Below are 24,626 nucleotides of genomic sequence, written 5' to 3'. Positions count from 1 at the left end.
TTAATGATTGGTTTTGTAAAAATGAGATACCATCAGTTATATTCATGTTCCAATAACCATTCACTCCTTGCACACCCAACCTCAATTACTAGCTCTAAAATAATCGAAAAATAAATAACTAAAAGTTCATTAATAAATTACACATTCTTTGTTGAGTGTTCAAATACTTGTTTTTGGACATTGGTATGCATTATTCATTTCTTAGATCATCTCCTTGTAGATGAGTTTTCCATGCCTTAGAGTAAATTTATACAAATTGAAAATTTGAAAGAATTAAATTTCTTTATTACATTGGTTGTTAAAACTAGACTTAAAAAACAATACCAAATTGATAACATCAAATACATTTTTTGTTGAGTGTTCAAATGAGGAGTAGAGTGCAGTTGTTATTGGACATTGGTATGCATTATTTATTTTTTATACCATCTCCTTATAGATGAGTTTTCCATGCCTTGTAGTAAATTTCTATAAATTGAAAATTTGAAAGAGTTAAATTTATTTATTACATTGGTTGTTAAAATTAGACAAAAACAATACCAAATTGATAACATCAAATACATTCCTTATTGAGTGTTCGAATAGAGTGCATTTGTTGTTGGACATTGGAATGCATTATTCTTTTTTTATGTAATCTCCTAGTAGATGAGTTTTCCATGGCTTGGAGTAAATTTCTACAAATTGAAAATTTGAAAGAGTTAAATTTACTTATTACATTGGTTGTTAAAATTAGAGTGCAGTTGTTGTTGGACATTGGTATGCATTATTCATTTTTTATATCATCTCCTTGTTGAAAGAGTTAATTTTATTTATTATATTGGTTGTTAATTTATATTCCTTGTAGTTATTGTTGTTATAGAAATAAATGATTTTTTTTTATGTATTAGAGTAAGTTGTAGAAAAGTGAAAATCAAGTGAATCCATATATATCATTTTCGTAATCTAAATTACTATCACAAAACCAAAAAGAAAAACCATAATAACCACAATACATAATCAACAACATAATTTATCAAAGCTATTCTTTTAATAACAACATAATAAAATGACATTTGATAATAAAATTGCCCTCAATATCCCATTTACTAGGCTCACGTAATAAATTAAAACATATCTAAATGTTCAAATAAATGCAACTCGCAAATACTATGTTGGCCTATGTAAACTGAAGCCTATGTAAATGCGAGAAATCCTCGTTTAATCCCACCTAATTTCATCTACACTTTTCTTTTTCTACTTGTGATTATGAATCTAGTATAGCGGTAGAATAGCGAAGGAAGCAAAGGAGTATGTAGACAATAAGTTTTAGAAGAATTCCATGGATGAAAAGATGTTTGTATAGGAGAATAATAGTACATGGTAATTGGTGAAGCTTTCTAAGGATATGAAACATATTAGCTACAAAATTCATATAGTTCAAGAGGTAAATTTGAGAAATACAAGGTCAAATCAGTGGTTAAGTGTTATTTCTAGGTTGAGGGAATTATTTTGAATGATATATTATCTCTCTTTTTCAAACTAACATCTATCATTAGGTTATATATTGCTTATGTGTTTAGTCTTTAGGTTTAAGAAATGGGAACTTTTCAATAAAAAGGATTTGGAGGAGGAATTCTGCATTTCTAGCTAGAGCACTTTGAGGTAAAGTGTATATAATGATTGGTTTGTATGTTAAAGAAGTATCTTTTTTTTCTAGAATAATTTTTCATGATATGATAATAGAATTTTGATATGTATTTTTTGAATTTAGAGTATGTTAAAGTTGAGTAAAATTGTTGTGTTTACTTTAAATAAGACAATGATTATTTTAGTAATATTTGTCTATAAGTTAATGAAATGGTATCATTCAATAATCTAGTAAGAATATAATTAGGGGTCTTAAATATGTTGGATAAAAGATTAGTATCTAATCCAATTTATAATCATCAAAGCTTTATTCATGCTATGATAGAAATTGTTGAGATATGGGCTTAGAGTACTACAATATGAAAACTTAAAATATACTTAAATCTAATATGAAAACTTAAATATACATAAATCCAATTTATAATCATCAAAGCTCTATTCAACTTCTCTATGATGATTAAATCATCCATTTTAACATTCTTGACAATAACAGCTTATATGAACTTAGCATAATAATAAAATAAAGGAAAAATCACTATAAAATAATAGCAACAAAGTGGCATAAAACAACAACCATAAAAAGATCATCCCACAACACACAATTTATGTGGAGAAACCCTTTTGAAAAACAAATCCACCAAGAAGAGAGGGAAATCATCTATTATCTTCAAATTAAAAATTAAAATACATTCACTCCCATGACTTCAATCCAACAACATCAACTCTATATAGATTTTTCACTCTAGCTTGTCATATTCTTATATTTATACTATCATTATCCCTATTTAAATAGTAGTTTCACCCTCTAAAAGGGGAAACCAAGTTGGATAACATTGTTGGAATGCAATGATACCGGAAGCAAACTGAGAGGGGGAGGGGGGGTGGGGTGAATTAGTTTACTAACAATAACAACAATTAATTCAATTATAAACATTAAATCGGTGCACAACCCAATGAATATAACATGAAAGCACAACACACATAACACCAATATTTTGATGTGGAAAACCCAGAAAGGGAAAAACCATGATGGGAAACCCTACCCACAATTAGATGAATACTTTGCAGTAGTATTGCTAATAATTACAAAGGGGTATGTACATGCAGAAAGACCAACAACCTAGAGCGCACTACTCATCACAAAGGGAAGTCTCATTGACTTACAAAATGTAGTACCCCTACCCTAGTCTATTTCTAACCTTGGCTTAATCTTGATTAGTTAATCGTAATATTATGTTATAGTCAGATGTTGATTAACGCATAGCTATTGATGTGGTTTTCTCACTAGTTGTATGCAGGTTATTCAGTGTCCCTATTTCGTGGTATTAGTATCGGACTAATGATTTCATTAATTTTATATATGTATGCATGTATGATCGTTGGTTGCAGGAGATTTCAGGTACGAAGTCGCATGAGTGCGAGGTTCGTCGTCACCTGGTTTTGCAGGTTTGAGTGTACCCTTTTAATCCCTAGAGTCGGATTAGGTGGTCGTGAGACCCTAGTTGACCTTCGTCGTGCTCTAGTGAGCATCGCCAGTCGTCGTCGGTAATCCCTTGTTGGTTTGGGTTTGCGAGTTGTCTGTTTGGTTGGCTTTCTCGATTTGTGTGCCTGGTGTGTTTGGTTAATTGATTAACTAGTCTTTAGTAATTATCTTGATTAAATATGCGTTTGTGCATTGAAGATTAATGGATTAAATTAATCGGGTTCTCGTCATGTGATTTTCGTTGTTATTGGATTGCTCGTTTTTAATTGGGAGTAAATTCGATTGAATGATTGATTTGGATTATTAAATGCATTATATTTATGCTGTTGAAAAAGAAAAGTCTGATATTTTATCGCAATAGATTAATTGTATTCTGTTGGATTATTAAATTAGAAAGATTAAATTTGTTTAAATGAGAAATCGAATTTTGAATTGAAAAGGCAAGTTAATTTGTTGATATTGTTGAAAAGAATTAATTTTTGAGTATTATTTTTAAATAAAGATTTTTATTCCAAAAATAGAGTTTTTGGGTCAACTCTTCCATATAACCCAAATTTGGGAAAAAAATGGAAGGATGGACATTTTTGGAGGATTTTGGATGGAGAAGGAAGAATTTGGGCAGCTGGAGATTGGGGATTCTTCAGCCGGTCTTGCCAGGATTGTGTGTTAAGGTAGGATCCAACTCTCTCAATTTTGGTTTTGTTTGGAATGAAAATGGGGGTTTTATCTTGGTTTTAGATTCTCCTTCGAATGCCATGCTTATGATTTGTTTTGGTAAATTAACCAGCTTGGCTGGAAGTGTTGGAGGTGTTGTTAATTCCTCTTTTTCCTTTGGGCGATTGAAACCCTTGAGTGTTTGTTATGGATGAGCAAAACCATAAAAAAAAATGATCCTAACGCAGTTCGTTTAAACCAAGATCATGGCAAATCGAAATTTATTAAACATATTTGGGTATGGCGTTTTAGCCAAGTTCGAACTGTGTAAACAGAAAATATATTATTTTAGGTTCGAACTATATTATTTTATGCTCGAACTGTGCATTGTTATTTTTGTTCGAAATCAGCTGGGTGTTTGTTTTTTACTGTTACGGACTGTGTGTTGGGGCTTGGAGGCGGGGAGCGGAGCTCCACCCGCTCCTCCTCCCCTCCTCCCCCGCACGTCCACCGTTTCCCCGCTCGCACCCCCACCCCTTACCTCCGCTCGCCTGCGCTGTTGCTTCGGCTGCGGCCCACAGCGGTGGCCGCAGGGGCCGCGGTGGCCGCAGGGCGCCGCGGCACCTGCGGGCACCATCGTGGGCGCCGCCTGCGTAAGGTTACCCTGCGGCGAGGGTTAGGGCACGGCCCACCCTCGCCCTAATTTTTAACATGCGTTTTCCTTTGTTTAAGCATAGTTTTTAAAATGTTTTTTTTTTAATGCATTTTTTTATCATTCAAAAAAAAACATATGATGAGTAATATCATGTTAATATATGTTATCTTAATGCGGAGTTTTAATTAGTTTTTAATTATGATTAAGGGGCAAAAAAAAAAAAGAGATAAATGTTAATTGGTATTGTTTAATTGCATAATGGAGTTTATCGATTAAGCATTACTCAACTTCACTTCGAGACCTTGCCCCCTTCTAATTAAGTTTTTTCAACTGTAATATTGCAATTTTTATATCATTGATTATACTCTGATCGATCTCGGATTATTAAATCTAGATCTTGCCTTCTAGCTGTTTGGAGCACTTGGCTAACTGAAGTAGTATTGTTTAAAGACAATAGAGAATAATATATTATTGGAAGATCGTTGAAATACGATATTGTAGAGGTCGGTTTTAGACCAGTGTGTTAATGATGTTTTTGTTGGAGATTAAATGTCTTATTCAGTTGATTAATGGTTGTCTGAATTTTATTAATACGAATTGGTTAAAAACTCATTATGGCTTATATGTTTGTTTATGCTTTGAATTTTAACGAGTTAGAAAACCAAGAACGACTTATCCCTTGATAAGGTAGATAACTGTAAGTTGTTTTAGATCTTGTAGAAAACTTGATTGTCGTTTAATGATTAAATCAATTTGAGAAAATATTGTCCTTTCTGATTATTGCCTTGCGAGTTTAATTTCTGTATTCGCCTTTAATTATGAAATGGCAAGATTGCTTTGTTTAGTAGGACCCTGTCGTATGGATTGACTTGGTGTACCTGTTTCAGTCTTCGAATTTTGAGTTGACTATGGATTGTGATGTTGACTTAGTTGGTTATATCCTCTTTGTGTGAGTCGAATGATGATTCATGGTTGACCTTAGTTGTCAGGTCTCTAGATTGAGTACCGTCAATAAGTGTTCATCTTTGAGTCGTGTTTGACCTGATGATTGTTTCTCTCTTCTTGAACTCCATTCGTCTGACCATGTGTATTTCTTGGTTTGAGTTCGTCTGAGTTAGTCTAGTGTCGAATGGGAAAGTGGCTTTCGATTGGGGGCCGTGCCCAAAGTGGCTGCTGGATAACCCGTCGAAAGTGAGTCTAATAAGTGATAACCTAAGTAGATTAGAATGTAATTTATAATTAAGATAATGTGCCTCACACATGAGACGAGTGCTATCACATATTCGACATGCTGTGAGAAGGCCTGAAATGGCAAACTACCTTCCTTGTCTTCACGAGAGGATGTGTGGGTCCACATGAGGCTTGGATGGGCCGGAAGTTCAGATTAGGTTGCTAGGGTTACCAGTGTATGGGCCGGGACCTATGAAGACTTGCCATGGTATCCATACCAGGTTGTGTGATGACACTTGTCCCTACGTTCGCTAGTGTGTTGTCGTTTTGTCCTGTTTTGAGTACCTTTGAGAGTCGTCTTTTGTCTCTGCCCTTGTGAGTGTCAGTTTCATGTTAGACCCTTGGGTGGTGATGGTTCAGTTTTATGGATGCTCTCATGGACTCTTATGTTATTAGCTTTGATTATGTTCAGCTGGATCCTGTTCCTTGTAAGGATCGTTTATGTATTTATTGACCGGTGTGGTCGTCTGTATATTGTTATGTATCGCCTTGATGGCTGGATTGTATGGTGTAACCTCTTGTACTCTTAACTTTATTATTTATCAGAGGGGGTCTTGCAGTTGAGCAGACCCGGAGATGTAGCCCTTTAGGGGTGAACTCCGAGATCATTGTGGTGTTATGTGGTGTATCCTCTTATGTCTCTTTATTCAGCTTTATCATGTATGATTAATTTATGTTGAATGGTTAAGTGGATAATTGGAATTAACTTTAAATGCTTATATTCAGTTCTATCTTGAATGCCATGTGGATCGAATGCATAATTGCTTGAGATGCGATTTATCGTAATGCATGTGTGAAATTGTCCTTTTAATGCAATAAGTTGGAATATGGAATAATGTATCTTAGAGTAATGAATTATACTTAGTTGTTGTTAAGGAATTTAAATATGCTTGGTAAGATCTCTTATGTTTTCGATGAAAATCCTAGTGTATTAGTATGTTAGATGTATGGTTTGTAATTTTAATTGAAAAGCTTGAATGAGGTTGATGAATGGATCTTAATGGATGAATCTTCGTTGTGATTTATATTTCCGTCCTTTGAAAGAAATTACCCTGTTTATGAAATTATCTCGTTATTAAAATAATCAGCTTATTGGATTAACTGTGTGAGTTAATGGAATTGTGAAAATTAAGTAATCTCGTTGGGAAACTCTTTAGGTGTTAGTTGAAGTCTTCCGCTATGTAATCTGAATCTTTGTTATCGTGTTGCATCTTATGTGTTGTAACTTTTAAAAAAAATTTTGCACTCTATTCTTGTAATTTTGGCTTATCCCTTCGGGGTTTCCTGGCGGGGCATTACACAAAAACATCAGACTACAACCCGAAAAATAATGAACTATTAAAGTAGCATCTACTAATTCCTGATATAGTTCCGGTTAAGCAGTGATGTCTTCTCTGCAATACAAAACCTTTCCAACCTTCACCTAAATGATATGACTTTATTCTCACTTAATTATTTCTCTGATAATGCAGACTTAACCAGCCATAACCATCGATCTCTACATATACAAATTACATGAATAAGTCACCTATAAATACAGATCATCAACCTTATTGACAAGGTCGGCTAAACCCTAAACCCATAAACCCATAATTACAAAAATTACATCACATGATACCACTGGGCCAATATTATGATTTACATTACATAGCATGGACCTAAATCAAGTAACCAAACAATTATATCCATCGAGGATTCCGCTAAGACTAAAATCCAACACGCTTCACTTGTCGGTAGAAACCCTCAATGGAAGTTTAACTGGATCCAAATAGGACCACCATAATAGCACACCATCTAACATGAAAGAAATTGATTCCATAAGACGGACCCAAAATTGACTCACCAAGTCACCAAAATAGTATATCGGTAAGGCTAACCGGGAACGCCAGAAGCCAGTAAAGCCAAAAGCTACCCGAGAAAGCTAAGAACAAGCCAGTAACTGGAAATACCAAAAGCGATAATGAAATCATGAAACCACCAAAATATAGTTGTAATGGTGGGAAAACGATGAGTGATAGATCAAGAGGAAAACTAACCCTTTCCCTTAAAGAGAGATGAGAGTTTCACTATTGATTATCTTTCAAGCACTTTTCACCATTACATTAGGAAGATAAAGGACAATTCACTAGATTCAATCTCCACACAAAGATGATAGATTCAATTCTGAATGAATTAAGAATGTTAGGATGATCCCTTCTTCCTTTGTTTGATTTAGAAAGGAAATTGACTGAATTATGTAGTGCAAAAGTGACAAAGAATCGATTATAACTTGAGATCGGAATATGGGATGAATCTATACACTTGGATTTGATAGTAAAATGTCAAGACAAAGTCACCCTATGAATTTAACAAAATGTTGTCTAGACCATGGCGGGAATGTACACGGTCCTCCGAAAAATCCGCGAAATGAAAAGGATTTTTCCGCCTCTGCAAATGAAGCCTGAATTAGAAATTATAGTTGCCCACTTGCCATCTACACATAGAAAAAATAGGGAAACATGTTGGGATTGGGGGTTTGCCTTTAGGTCAAACCCTAGTTTTGGAATTAACCAAGTAATGAAAGAAAGTACTTGCAAGAAGATGTAAATGAAAGACTGAATTGTAAATCACCTCAAGGGAGGTTGTAGTAGCAATGTTGATACAAATGATTGTATGAAATTGTATGTTAAAATCAATCTCCTCTTCTATGGTTGAATCCTTGACTTGAATGCAACACCTAGCCTTGAAGAGAGACTTGAGAATGTTTGAATGCTCTTGATCGCTTATGACCTTATCAAAATTTGACCTATTGAACTTATGCAATTTCTACTTATGAAAATGAGAGGACAAATTCCCCTTAAATACATGTTGGTGGATTTGAATTTCATCACGAGATGCCATCGGGGAGATTTCCCGCTCACTGCACAACCCATAATGCATGCTCTAGAAAGATCCTACCCCAAAATAAGGCAGAGAAAGGGGTGCCATGCCCCTGTCCTACCTCTTTCTCAAGGGCAGAGTGCAGATAGAGTGATGTAGAGGCCAAGGAAGAAGCTGTTTTTGCAAGCCGAGCACTCTCCAGTCTCCGATCAGGCTAGAGGATTCGAGTTCACATGTGTGAGGACCCTAATGCAGTCATAAATTGCTAGGGTGGCAATTTTATGACACTACATTTAGCCCCCACTTCAGCAAGAGCATAAGCATATGCGGATATTGCCAGTAAAGTACAAGGAAACAAGATTGAAAGACTTTCAGAACATCAAGGAGGCAAGATGCACCAAGCCCCCAATGGAGTTAGGATCTTACGACTTCGATTGACAAAGTAAAAGGGAAGATCGAGAAAGGGAGAACCATGACTGCAAGTGGCAAAGTTCCTTTCACTATCTATCATGAAAGAAAGGATACTAAAGATCACAAAGAAAAAACAAAGTTCACTAAGTAATTCTAAGTATCACAAGAAGGAAAGTATGAGCAGAGTGTATGCCCCCACGTTAAAGTGATCGCACGCGCCTTATCGAGAGTGATTGCTTTAAGGTAGGATACACCCAAGAGAAAAAGAAGAGAGGGAGCACGTTATCACAAGGATTTAGCGCCCAATCAAGGTATAAACCCAAGGATAATGAACACAACACACAAGGTAGTGTCGCTTTCCTCGGGGTCAGTATGCTGAATGATAACTCATGTATATCATGTATGTATATGCATATAATAATCTTCATTCCCCAAAGAAGGACACTACCTTAGAAGAAAGGGAAGAGAGGATTTTTTTTGAGTTAACATGAAAGAGATCAAGAGAAGATCTCAATTCTTTGCATCGTCCCCAAGTAGATATTAAGGGAACAATAGAAGAATAGGGATACACATAGAAGAATGGTCACAAAAGAGAAAGAAAAGAGAGAGAAAGATCTGCACTGCTAATATTACTAATCTAGCATGACATCTGCCTCCCAATCTTGCTGATCACTATTTCGGGAAGGCGAGAAACATGCCAAAGGAGTGACATTGAGCACAACAGATGGAGTTGTCACAAGATCCAAAAAAGGACTATGCTCATGTTGTAAGTCACTTTGTTTGATTCTAGGAGCTAGGATTAAAGTTTGTGAAAACTCATCCGATAAATGTTTATCCATGTCAACATACTCATACTCACTATCAAAAGCATTAGGAGTTGTATTTCCATTATGAATAAAATTTTCACCCATTCCTTCATCAAAGTTTAAAGCAAGAGGAGCAAGAAAACGAATAGGAGTAAAACCATTACATGTTTTATGCAACTTATGAATTGGAGATGTTGGTTGAACATCTTGCTTAGGAGAAAAGGGAATCATGTCAACTATTGGAGTCTGAATAGATTGAGTACTTTGAGGGATAGCTTCATGAGCTCAAACACGACGTCTTCATTGGTGTTCTCTCACACAATGATTCCGTCAAGTCTTAGTAGAAGGGTGAGAAGGAGGAGGAACCTTTGAAGAAGTAAGAATGGTTTTCTCCTTTATAGTGGAAGGTTTAGGTTGAGGTATTTTTGGTTGGAAAAGAGGAGAAGCATGCCTCTTCTCTCAATAAGAGGAAGGAGGTGGAACTGCACCATAGAAAGGAGGAATATTAGGTGTAGGAAGGAGACCAAGTCCATCATGGGAAGGAGGGATAGATCTAACCTTGGGAAGAATATTGGTGTTCTCCGTAAGAGAAGGTAAAATCACATCCATAGGAGTAGGTTGACAATTTTCCTTAGAAGGAAGATTAGTTCTATTCAAGAGGGGAAGAACCTCATCTTAAAGAATAATAGGAATGACAAGTGTTGGTGATCTAGGTTGACTTAAGGATAATATCATATCATTATTCCATTTTTGATAAGATTTAAATTGAGCATCGCTCCTTGATGGAAGAGATTGAAATTATTGAGGCCAAAAGAGATCAATAGGAACACCGGGGATTCTTTCGGATGGACAAAATAAGCTATGGTTCATAGTTATGATTTATCCATTGTGTGGAAATTTAAGACACTTGTGGATCGGAGAAGCAATATCCTTCATGGACGATAGCCAAGGATAGCCCAACTTCACATGGAATTTCTTAGAGGAAGGTATGATAACAAAGTCAACATCCATGGATTTATTATGGACTTCAACAAGAAGGGTGATAGAACCAATGGTAGGATAAGAGAAGACATCAAATAACTTCACAATAACATTAGAAGCATCATATAGTGGTTTATTCAATCGTAAAGTGAAAAGATACTCTTCAGTTATGACATTAACCATTCAAGAGGATCAATTAGGGCACCACGACAAGGGATATCCTTAACCTTTGCTACTATGTATAAAGGGCTATCAGGTGTTCTAATGGTCTCACTAGGGTCAAATTTAATACAAGGATCCTTAGGTGTATCTTGTTTTTCTACCATATTAACCAAATTTGGAGCCATACAGATGAGTGTTTCAGAAGAGAGAGAATTAGGCACAATCTCAATAATGTTAGAGGTATGAGATGGCAAGGGATCAGTGAAAATCTTAAGATTTTGATTAGGAGGAGCAACTGATTTATTCCCTTTATCATTCACACCTGCCACAAATATAGTATTATTATCAATAAAGTCTTGAACCTTATGTTTCAATGCAAAACATTTCTCAGTATCATGACCAGGTTGACGATGAAATTGGCAAAAGGAATTGTTATCAAAATGAGGAGATGTAAGTTTGGAAGGATCAACTTGTTTTATAGGAGGAAGTTTGATAACATTTCTATGCAAAATTGAGACATAATACTATGCAAAGATTCATTCAAAGGAGTAAACTATCTTTGTCTTTGGAAAAATTTAGAAATAGGAGGCACACCTGTTGTAGCATTCACATGGTTGTTGTTGATTGGATCATTGAACTTGATGAAGCTTTTTGTTGGTTTGAACTTTGCAAACGGTTGTTGAACACTCTCCCCCTTATCACTCGGAGCCATAAGAGTGGATTGCTCCATTTGACTCACAACCAGTTGATAATTTTGGAGCGTTGTGCACAATTGCAGAAAGGAAGTGAACTCAGATAAAATAAGCTTTTCCCTGATATCTTTTTGTAAATTAGAAATAAAAATTCTTTGAATATCATTATCAGGCACATGAGAAGAAATTTGAGCACACAAATGCTTAAATGTCTACCAATGAAATCAGTCACTTTCTCTTTAACACCTTGATTACAATGCATTAAATCAGTCAAAGTGATTTTAGGACCAATGTTGTTTTGAAATTGTTGGATGAAAGCATTTGCTAGTTGTTGAAAGGAAGTGATATAATAAGAAGGCAAAGAGCAATACCATTGTAAATCCTTATCTTTTAGCGTTCTTGTAAACAATTTTGCAAGCAATCTTTGATCATAAGCAAAATCAGTACACAAGGTTTGAAATGTTTTGACATGCATAAGAGGATCACCTTTTCCATTATAGAGTTCCAATTGAGGGATCTCAACATGTTTAGGTGGCATGACTTTAACAATATCAAGAGAAAGTGGGCTCGCAACATCAAAGGTGGGCAAACTAAACTTGGATTGACTCATGGAAGCAATTTGTTGTTGTAGGGAAGACACAGTTTGGGCAAGATTGTTGATTGTCATTTCGGTAGAATAATTTATGTTAGACATAGGTGATTGAGAAGATGGTGTGATGTTGTTGAAAGAAGGCATGGACTGAGAATAAGGTGGTGGGACACTATGGTAAGTAGGCATTGGTGATGATTGGGTAGGAGAAGGGACACTTAAAGGGGGAATAAAGTTGTTGAAGGAATTTCCCCCTTGTGTCACACTAATTGGTTGAGGAATAGTAGGAATACTCATGGAAGACATAGGTAATGACGAAGGATGAAATGAAGAAGAGGGATTGCCCCCATGACCTATGGTTGTAGGAATTCCATTTTGAGTTGAAGTATCCTTGATGTTGGAGGTGAAAGTAGGAATACTAGTCATAGGACTGGTCAAAGGAATAGATAAATTATCTTGTGTTGAAGGTTGTGAGTAACCTAGGGTTTCGACACAACTCTTGATATGAATGACATTAGAATCAACAATATGTGCAATGCCACGCAATATATCAATTCCATTCTTATCACTTTGAAGCATGCGTTTAAGACCTTCAATTCTATTTCTCATTAATTTGCATTTCATTTGACATTTTTGAAAATCAAAATTCAAATCAAATTACATTTGTTGCTAATTTCCTATAGCACACATAATTTTTCCTAACTTCCACTTACTCTGAGTCTAACTCTCAATCACTTTTTTTTGACTAATAAATCAATTCAACTAACTAATCAATCAAATTAGTATTCTAATTAGTTAATTAATCAATCAATGTTGTCTAACTTCCAATCAATTCCCTTAACTTCTTAATCAATTTAGTTGATCTCTCAATCAAACCTAGTAAGCATAAGCAATTCTCTCCCACCAAATTGTCACCTGAATCTCAACTGAACTGATAAAATCAATTCTCAAATGTACTTCAACCTTCCAAACAATCCTGCCAGAATCTATAAATTTATCATCAATTTCCCTTTTCTAGCAACCACTACCTTCGAATTTTTGTGTTCATATCCTGCAAGTTTTTATAGCACAACTCTGAGAGCCTAATGCAGAGTAGGGGAAGGTACCAAAAACACACTAACAAAAAAATTCCATCTCAACACAATGACTACCCAAGCATGGAGATCTTTCTCCCAACTCACCTAACAACCTTGAGCCCTTAAGGAATAGGTCACATAGCATATTTTTAAGGTTATGGTTTCAAACTCTTGTCTCACTTTCATAGTTGACTTCACAAGGTTTGTAACAACTTATCTAGCCCAACCAATCAAGGGTTTCAGACTTTTAGACCCTTAACTCCAATAGTTCCTTCACAACCTAATAATCGACATGTAGCCCTTGATTTCTCCTAAACCATGGATAACCTCTAGTTCTGACTGATATCAACAAAGGGAAGTATTTTTGAATACCCTTTTAGGCCTTCCACAACATATTCCAACCTTTCCTAGAGGTGTTTTGTAACAAAGGTCCAAAAGTGGTTTGCAACTTCTGTAATTAGGCCTAATTAGGTCACTTTTATAAAACAAGAACTCTAAATATTCACTACAAACACCAAAAATATTCATGAACAGTTCACACTTGCCATGTGGGGTTAGATTATGTAGTTTATTCCAACAGTTCAATTCAATTTGTTGTTACTTTACCAAACTCTCATCTAAACTAGCTTATAACATGTATATATCAAGTTGGGATTGCACAAACCCATGCAAACTCCATCCCTTACTCTCAAAAACACCATGAACAATGAAAAAAAATGAAAAAAATTCTTTTCACCGAGTGTGACAATATTTTCATCGGTGGAATGGCTTGCAAAACATATTTTTTTTCCCCACCCTTTGAAACCCTAGGTAAACATGTAGTTTGCATAAAAATGCCTCTAAATCCCTTCAAACTTAATAGAACTTGATGCCACCACCACCAAGTGGAAGCTAACTCACTCTATTCAATAATGTAAGTCTCATGTCCGTATCACACTGTACAGGGCCATGCAAACCTCGAGATCAACAATAGACATAGTAAATTCACATGAAAACAGAGTTGAATCTTATTGCTTGATAAACCAGTTTTAACAACAACCTTTTCCTCGAGGTTTGGGAGGATTATTTAACATTTTTACATGAATTCCAATGGTCTCTAGCTGAAAACATGAGTGTTCATCTTCCCCTTCTAACTAAAATTGTCATTGTTGCAAAAGCAAATTTAGAACATTTTAAAAAAAGTTGACAACATTAACCAACCTGACTCCAAATGACTCAAAGACATCAAAAAATGGTCCTAATGGAATAAAAATATGACTTGAACCTACCAAAAGACCTTGACACATATTCACTTCGAATTGTCACTGTTCTAGGTGCTCCTACACCATACACTCGACCTAAAAAAAGCTCATCTCCCATCAAGGTTGTATTGCAGTAGATTATGCTTCTTCACATCATGTATTTGGTCTTCAAATGCTCCTCCATCGGGTTATCCCTTCCACTCGATCATGTACTAAAAATTTGCATCATCCTTTACCCTTTTGAACTTGCTTTCACCTTGCCATTGTCTTATCCTTGCAAATTGATCTGTTAGCTTCCTTCTACCCTATTCCTCATCAAAATTGGATGTTTATCTTGTCTTCATACCTACAAACAAGTCTTTATCAGATGTCCCGTGAATGTCCTTCTTCCTTACCCTTGCTGCATATTCAAACTCATCCATTTGGTTTTGCCAAACAACCTTGTTCATTTCACTACTTGCCTTCACATCTACTTTTAGGTTCTCTATCTTTAGGAACCCTTAGTAATTAGGTCCACAAACCTCTATCACTAAGACCTTTGTACTATAAGGTATACCATCTCTTTGCTGTTAGACTCTCGCTTCCTACCAACATCTTACCCAATCAGTGGACAAAGTATATTTCCTACCATAACCTCTCTAGGTCAATCTTCCCTTTCCTCTGTCACTAGGGTCTCTGCCCCAAGAATATCTATCTTCTCATATTTATTAAAAATTGTGTTGTCATATTTACATACTTCTTGTTCCAACAATGGACAAAGAATTGTTTCTAGCTCAATCTCATCATGCTTTTCTAAGCAATCTTACCTCTCTACAACCACTTCATCCTTTGTCTTCTCTTGAACTGCATTTAACATCTTCCCATCATCTTCACCTTTGCCTTCCAACACTGAATCAATCTTCAAGCTTACTGTCCCAATACCTTTTTCATTTGCAATTGCTATACACCCTTCTTGTTTATCTTCCACAAGATCCATAAATTCTTTCTTACCCAACATGATCACCCTCACTGCCTTACTCTGTCCTTTATCCTCTTCCACCAATGGAGTCAATGTAAAAGAGATTCCATCCTTCCCAATCTGATAGGTGTTATTCCTTCCATCATATAAGGAATATCTTTCAAATTGCCATGGTCTCCCTAGTAATAAATGACACACACTCATATGTATCATATCACACAATATGTTATCCTTGTAGTCACCAATATGAAACTCAACAATATATTTCTCCTTAACCAAAATAGAATGTTCATTATCCAACCAAGAAACATTATAGGGTGTTTCATGAGGTATCCTTGCCAGATTCAATTTATCAACCATTTCTTGTGACACCATGTTATCTATACTACTAGAGTCTACTAGTACCTTACATACCTTTCCATTGCACTTGGAGGCAGTTTTAAAAAGTGCTCTTATTCGTATCATCTCCTTCTCTTCAATCAATTCCTTAACCAAGGCATTCCCTTTAGGCATCTTGTCCCTTCAACTTCAAAATGCAACTTTGCACCCTCAAAAGATCTACTTCCTAAGATTTGATACCACTTAATGCAGAGAAGGGGAAGGTACCAAAAAAACACTAACAAGAAACTTCCATCTCAACACAATGACTACCCAAACATGAAGATCTTTCTCCCAACTCACCTAACAACCTTGAGCCCTTAAGGCATAGGTCACATAGCACATTTTTGGGGTTATGGTTTTAAACACTTGTCCCACTGTCATAGCTGAATTCATAGGGTTTGTAACAGTGACTTATTTATCCCAACCAAACAAGGGATTTAGAATTTTAGAACCCTAACTCCAATAGTTCCTTCACAACCTAGTAACCGTCTTGTAGCCCTTGATTGTTGCTAAACTAGGTATAACTTCTAGTGTCTGTCTAAAATCAACCAATGGGTAGTAGTTTTGAATACCCTTTTAGGCCTTCTGCATCATATTCCAACCTTTCCTAGAGGTGTTTTGTAACAATAGGTCTAAAAGTGGTTTGCAACTTCTGCAATTAGGCCTAATTAGGCCACTTTTATAAAACAAGCACCCTAAATCTTCACTCCAAACACAAAAAATCTTCATGAATAGTTCACACTTTCCATATAGGGTCAAATTATGTAGTTTATTCCAACAATTCAAGTCAATTTGTTGTTACTTTACCAAACCCTCATCTAAACTAGCTTAGAACATGTAGATACCAAGCTAGGGCTCATACAAACCCATACAAACTCTATCCCCCTGCTCCCAAAATCACCATGAAGAATGAAAAAACATGAAAACTATCCATTTCACTATCACAATAATTTTACCAATGGAATGGCTTGCAAACCATAATTTTGTTCCCAACCCTTTGAAACCCTAAGTAAATAGGCAGTCTGCAGAAAAATGCCTCTAAATCCCTTCAAACTTAATGAAAATTGATGCCACCACCACCAAATGGAAGATAACCCACTCCTCTATTTAATCATGTAAGTCTCATGTCCATACCACACTGTACGAGGCCATGCAGACCTCGGGAACAACAATAGACATAATAAACTGATAGGAAAACAGAGTTCAATCTTATTGCTTAATCAACCAGTTTTAAGAACAACCTTTTCCTCGAGGTTTGGGAGGCTTATTTTACATTTTTACATGAATTCCAATTGTCTCTAAGTGAAATTAAAAAATATGTCTGTTCATCTTCCCCTTCTAACTAAAATTACCATTGTTGCAAAATCAACTTTACAACATTATTAACAAAGTTGAAAACATTAACCAAATTGAATCCAAATGACTCAAATACATCAAAAAATGGTCCTAAGGGACCTTATTACATCAAAATATGACTTGACCCTACCAAAAGACCTTGAACCATATTCACATCAAATTGTTACCATTCTAGGGGCTCCTGCACCAGAGCTGACATCACACAAGGATTAGAAGAACAATAGGAGTCTCAATGCTCGTGATCAATAATAGAATTCATTCATTTTGTTTAAATTATTTGTTGATTTAAGTAGTATACTCTTATTGGTTTGCATTTTGGAATTTTATAATAGAGCTTGGTTTAGTGGTTACTTAGCATAATCTATTATTCTCATGTTCTCTAATTTTGTGGACAACTATAATGTTAAGGGTTTTTAAGTTTATGGTGGTTTAACTAATACGAGAGATGTTAACCTTAAGTAAGATAGTGCACATAGAAGGATGAGAGCCATGGAATATATTATATAGGTCAAGAGAAGAAGGTCTATCAATGGTTGGGTGTAGTTTGAAATGACTGATTACATGTGGTCACTATTTCAGCTAGAGTGACTTATAAGGTGCATACTCAATCCTATTTTGGAGGATACTCGACTTCAATGTTTGTGTTCTAGTAATAGTTTAAGGCTAGGTAAAGCTATAAGTCTATGTGATATTTAGTGTGTCATCTTGTCTTGGAGTTCTTATCTTTTATATTTGGGTATGATGGAAGATGAGATAGTTATGGTCAAAGTGATGGTCACTAGGAAGTTCTTATAAATATTCTATGAAATAATGGAGTCAATTGGTATAATATTGTTATACCATTGCTAGATATTTTATATTTTTTTGGATCATAATTTTTCTCTTGGAAGGTATATAAAAAGTGGGACAATGTTGGGATTAGGTGTGTTAGACACCTTGATAGTCCTAGTATTTTAATTATTTATATTTTATAATATTTTATGCGTCTAAATAAAAAAGGGTGTCTCACTTTGGTATCTATTTATCCATGTGTATTATATTGTATGAAATATGTATAAGAATATGTAAGATCACTCTACTATGTAAGATGTGCAACATCATATATGACACTATAATTGTGTAAGAAGTTCTATAACACAATAAGAGTACAATTTTAGGGAGTTAAGAAGTGGTTTATGAATCTTTACCGACTTATGATGCATGCTATGAAAGATCCCAGAGAATCATTCTAAAAAGGTTAAAAGACAAATATTCTGCCAAAATTGAATTTGGGTCATGATAATTATTAACATGTGGTATTTTAGGGCCTTGTTTGGGCCCTATGATGATGTTTTTTGTTGTGATTTATAGGCCTCCTTGAATTTATATATTGAGGGATTGATATGGAGGCATTGCTAGATGTATTTTGTAGGAGCGAACTATTGGAATTCCTCTAGAGTAGCATGATGTTAATTTCTCCATGTTAAAGAATTTATAATTATATATTTTGAGTCGTGGAGAACAAGGGGCTCACCAAGGGTTCTAGCTATGGAGGGGATTATTTGCACCCACCCCATAGTATAGCTATAAGTCAACACTTATAATTACACTATGAGACAGGTGCAAATAATCCCCCCCATAGATGGCACGATTATAATTCTAGAAACTCTAACATTATCAAAGAGTATAACAAGACAATATTTATAAATATAACCTAATCAACATGGATTTTATGGCACATGGCCTAACATGTATGGAAACCTATATTTTTCATATTGACAACCTCATTATTCTATCTAAGAATACAATAAATTAGACACAAGTAAACAAACAATCTACAATAAGAGTAGAAGATAAAGTCACACAACTGAATACACATACTTATATTTAAATTGTCTATTAACTTAAGCAAGTGTTAAAGTGAAAAAAAGAAAAAAAAAAGAAAAAGAAGAAGAAGAGCAAAAAAATATTTGATTAAAGCAACCGTTATATCAAAATCATTCAGTTTTCCATATAATGCTTTAGAATTATAGATATATTAACAAGCATTATTTACAAAGTTAGAATGCCCCATATTTTATTACGAAGATGCTAAATACTTCAAAGGAAATCCTTGTAAGAAGACACAATTTAATAATGTATTTAATTAACAAATGAAATTGCATCTAGACATCAAAAGGCATCACCCCACAAGGCATATTATAATTGAACCATCCATTGAATGTATCTTATTAGAATTGTCTACACGTTAGTATGTATCTACGCTATTTTAATTGAACCCATCTGTTACGAGTCAACTGACTCGGGTAGAACCCAATCAGAGTTTACAGCTCGAATATCGTTGTAATTTCGTTCAGAGCCTTCAAGGCTTGCATGTGGTTAGTTTAAAGATCTTGTATTTATTATAACTATTTTAATATAGCAGACGATTTTATCCATTCTGAGCTTGGAAAACATTAGTGTTGGGAGTTTCTACGGCGAATTTTAGTAAGGAATTGCATTTTGTTGGCCATTGCTTTTGGTTTGAAGATCTTTGTAGCAAAATTATAGGTAATTAGAGATGGGCACTTAAATTTGACAGTTCTAAATTAAATCAACGATTTAAATTAACAAATATAAGAGATAAGTTATTTTTTTTAATATTTAGATCTTAATTTTCTTTCGAAAAAATATCAATTTTAATCCTGATTTCATATCAAATCATAATTCAGATCTTAATAAAGAAGACATATTAATGATTGTCATCAAATCTATTCACTCTAAGCTATCTCATAAGTCAATTGGCCAGTACTTGCCTAGTTAATTTGTAGTTGAAATAGTAATTTATTAATTTTAATTAATATATTGTTGAATTTAATTTAATTTATTTTATATTATTTATCTTTCTTGTTAATTATTTTGTTTTATATTATTTATCTTTCTACAATTGTGTCATCTTAGCTGCATTAACTCTAATCATAATATTAACCTATTCTTAATACTAATTAAACCCTAATGCTATAATCCCATTTTAAATCTTAGGAACACCAACTCCAATCCTAATTGAGCCCTATTATTAACTCTAACCCTAATATTTTTAATTAAACATTTTTAATTATTATAATAGAAAAACAAGAACATTAATTTACAATATAAGATAGTATATCATAAAAGATAATATAATAAACAATTTTCTATTGTAATGATTTTTCTTCATAATTTTCTCTTAAATATACATGTTAAGATAAATTGAAAAATATGTCAAAATATATTATAGTGTAAAAATTTATTTCTCTTCATAATTTTCTCTTAAATATACATGTTAAGATAAATTGAAAAATATGTCAAAATATATTATAGTGTAAAAATTTAATGTTATTTATAATGTCAAATATAAATTAAAAATAAGACCTTTTAATGAATAATAATAATAGCAATCTAAACAAAATCACTCAATCAAACAATTAATAGTTTTATTAATATATAAACAATAAACAATTAATAATTTTGAATAAAGCAAATCTATCCGCCTCCAGAAAAGTTTAAGAAAACGACATCAAACTTTTCCTAAATTTTCCGATTATTACCTATATTTCCGGCTATATAGTTGCCACTAAATCCATTTATTTTGGATTTCCTAAAAATCCGCTCTATTATTATCACTATTTTTTCAATTTGTATCCATCAATATATTATTTTACATATATCTTAAACCATTACACTTCTTTTATAACCTTATTTTAATTAGAAATGAGGTATGTTAAATTTTATGCATTCAAACTCTTCCTTAGAGTTAAAATTAAGGGTAATTTGGAAGGGTACCAGTAGTGGAAATACTTATGTGTCGAAAGGTCAAAAAGTGATCATTTCAAAGTGACCACCCATTCATGAACTCCTTTTCACCAAAAGTAGATAACTCAAAATTTGCAGTAGTAGTCGACAAATGCTCCAGTAGTAGATCACATTTTTTTACTATAATTAGCCCATTTGTGCACGGCTACTGACCCGTTTGTGCACCACTACTGGGACATTTGTGCAAAATTATCCACTATTGGTACATGTGATATTCATTAATGAACTTTCCATTATCAATTTGTTGGCTTCCTTTGCAATAGTATTGGGGGGTTGGTGTTGGTGTTGAAAATAAGCCACACCCGGACTGATGATGGACTGGTCCAAGAGAGGTAGTAGGTCAGTGGTAGAGCACTCCAGCAATGTATGGAAGATCCTAGGTTCAAGTCCTAGCTGGTCCATGTCTCAACATGGTATCGATGGACTGGTCCAAGAGGGGTCAGTAGCTCAGTGGTAACTACTGATACCCTTCCGGTTGTTCACTTATCTTTCTTAAAAATAGTTTTTGCTATATTTCATATAAAATTATAAAGTATAAAAATCAAATCTACAAATTATGATAGTTTTTATGAGAGTTTTTAGGTTTTAACAGATGATATTATGAAGATTGGAATGGTAAAAACTGTCTAAAAATCTATGACATTTTAACTGAAGTTAATCGGTTCATTTGTCTGGCCTAAAAATAGTTTTGGCTCTTCTTCATATAAAATGATACAGGTGTAAAAATGTAAATCTGCACAGCTTGATGGTTTTTCGTCACACTTTTTAAGTTTTACAGCATTGTGGAGATGTATTATGAAATTTGGAATGCTGAAAATTGTCTAAACATCCAGTACAGAAGCTTTTTTTGGTAGAGATTAACTACCATTTATTTTATATCCAAAAGAAAATGGTCATTAAACCCTTAATAGTATTTCCTTATACCATAACTTGTGTGACTTAAGATAATTCAAGCATGCTTTCATGTGAAAGGATAAATTGTAAAATTAAATATCAATTTAGTAATCCCATTAATACCATTTTGTTTTCCTTTCCAATAATATGAGAAATTTATAGTCCTCTTTTAATAAAGCACTTTGATTGCTGTCAAACATCTGCCTCAAATTGAAAACAACATTTCTTCACAGCTCTTTGATGTCTACAGATCTCCAGTTTTCCGTATTCATTTAGGGACCAGGCTTAACATCCACGGCCTTTGCCTTTACCACTCTGTCCTCGTTTGTCTAAACTCTATACTGCATTTAATTTACATTCGTAGATATCTTGAAAGACACTCAATTTTCATAAATCTAATTTTAAATTCTTATTAAAATAGGTGGGTCGATGTTGAAACGGCCAAAGTTATTCTGGTTTCAAAGCAGATCTTTCCTACAGCTTGAGAGCAACGTGTTAGTCAATAGCTCTGTACTATCGTTTTGGAACTAGAATAGACTCTTGTCGTTTCATATTTATATCTTGTAGGTAAGATATTTATGTTAGTAGTTCTCACAGTTGTAATATTTATGATTTTAATTTAATGATGAATATTATTTAAATAAATTAAATATTTTTCTTTCACAATAATAAAATAATAAATTTCAATTTTATTTCTAATTCATTTGTTTTTTTTAAACTGATGTTTTCCTTGTTAACAAATTGAAGTTTACTTTAATTATTCAAATACATAATATATATGATATTAATTGAATAGATCAAGCATTGTTATAATGATGCTCTTACCTTTAAATATGGGACAACATGTGATGAAATTCGTAGAGACTTCTCATCATTTGCTAGGAATAATGAAGGGATTCAAAAAAGGAAGTGTCTTGAGTATCTTCTCTTCATTCTTTTTTTACATATCAAATTGTAGACAACTAAAATTAATTATATTAAAATTTAAATAATTTAAGCCTTTCCACATAATTAATTGAATTAATTGTGTTGGTCTTTATTCCTCTTAAAATTAATTAAATCTTATTTAATTAATTTTATCATTGCAACCTTATAATTAATTTATCAAAAAGTAATTATTCCCCTTTCTTCTAAAATCATTTCAAATATAATTTATTTCTTCTAAACCTTTCTTAGTTAATTAACTTCAATTAACTAAGCTAGTAATGTGATTCCTACAAATCACTTCTTATAATCCTCACTTAGTCTAATTAATTCTTCCATAATCATGCTTATCATTATCCTCCAATTTTAAATTCCTCCACTCATTCTCTCTCCTTATGTCACATCCTCCTAACTTTCCCACTTGCACTTTAATCACTCATTAGGCCACCTAATCAATCTCCTTAATCATTTGCACATTCTTAATCACCTTGATCCTTTCAAAGAACTTCAAATTCTTTGAATCTCTCCATGCATCCTCTTCCCAAGGAATTTTTAATTCCTTTTCTCATTTAGTCTTCCCACACATCCTCTTATTTTAGAATTTTTAATTCCTCCTCCCTTCCCTCAAGAAATTTTATATTCCTTTTCTCTTCCCAATGTATTTGGGAGCTCTTCCTCATGTACCTTGAGAGGTGTGGAGACAAGAAATGTCTTTATGACAAATCTCTTGGTCTCCACACCTTGTCCTCTCAATCCTCTCCTCCATTTCAAATCAATCTCAACCCTTCACCCCAAATTAATCTTGGCCCTTCATTTGGACCTCTTCCAATCTATAAATTGGAGTCTCCTCTCTTCACAAATCATCCACTTTTCATAAATTCTTATGTCGTCCATTTGAGATCCAAAGTCATCCATAGTACCCTCATAATGTCAAAATCCCATCTAAGCCATATCCATCTCATCCACACTTATCCTTTAATACAATTCAATCTTGTTGTGTAGTGGAGAGCATTCCACATCCCATCTTGGAGCCAATCCAATCAAGTGGAGAAGAGGTGCATTCTTCATTTCACCTAAGGCTCAATCCGAGGGAGGAGAAGAAGGTTTAAGAGTTCTCATTTGCATTGTCTCAAGATTTTATATGTTTTTATGAATATTCTATGCATTTGGATTCTCTAACCATTTTCTCATCTCCACAAACATTTTAGATAGCATATTGGCCACAGTATTGTCCTTCCCCCTTTTATATAATATATAGAATTCATACCACACATCTTAGTGATGCATTCTTATTTCTCTAAAGAAGATAACCATGATCGATTTTGACTTTGAGATGTCTACTCATTAGGTACAACCTTCATTATTTTAGTATATGAATAATAGATCACATTTCTTTCTCAAAAAAGGATTTGAGTTGATTCTTACTCTTCAACTGATGGTTCTAAAAAGAAATGGGCCTCTAGTAGTTGCATGAGAATTAATCTTATACCATTTCCTAAAATATCACACTCAATAGTAAAATACTTAGTAAAGTCTAAAGTGGCTAGAACTAGAGTGCTACACATAGCCTCTTTTTTAACATTCAAAAGCATCCTTCTTCAATAGAGTTATAGGGGGTGCTACCTTGCAATCAATGTTATTTATAGATCCTCTATACTAAGTAGTGTGTCCTAGGAAACCCCTCAAGTTCACAATGGTTTAAAGAATAGACCACTCTACCATATCCTTTGTTTTTTAGAACCAACATATACTCCTTTATACGACACCATGTGACGTAATCAATTTTCCTCATTGAGTCAAAAACCACACTTGGAAGGTTTACATAAAGTTGTAGATATTTT

This window comes from Cryptomeria japonica, chromosome 10 (assembly GCF_030272615.1).
Source record: "Cryptomeria japonica chromosome 10, Sugi_1.0, whole genome shotgun sequence".
NCBI lineage: Eukaryota > Viridiplantae > Streptophyta > Pinopsida > Cupressales > Cupressaceae > Cryptomeria > Cryptomeria japonica.
This window is presented reverse-complemented; position numbering follows the sequence as displayed.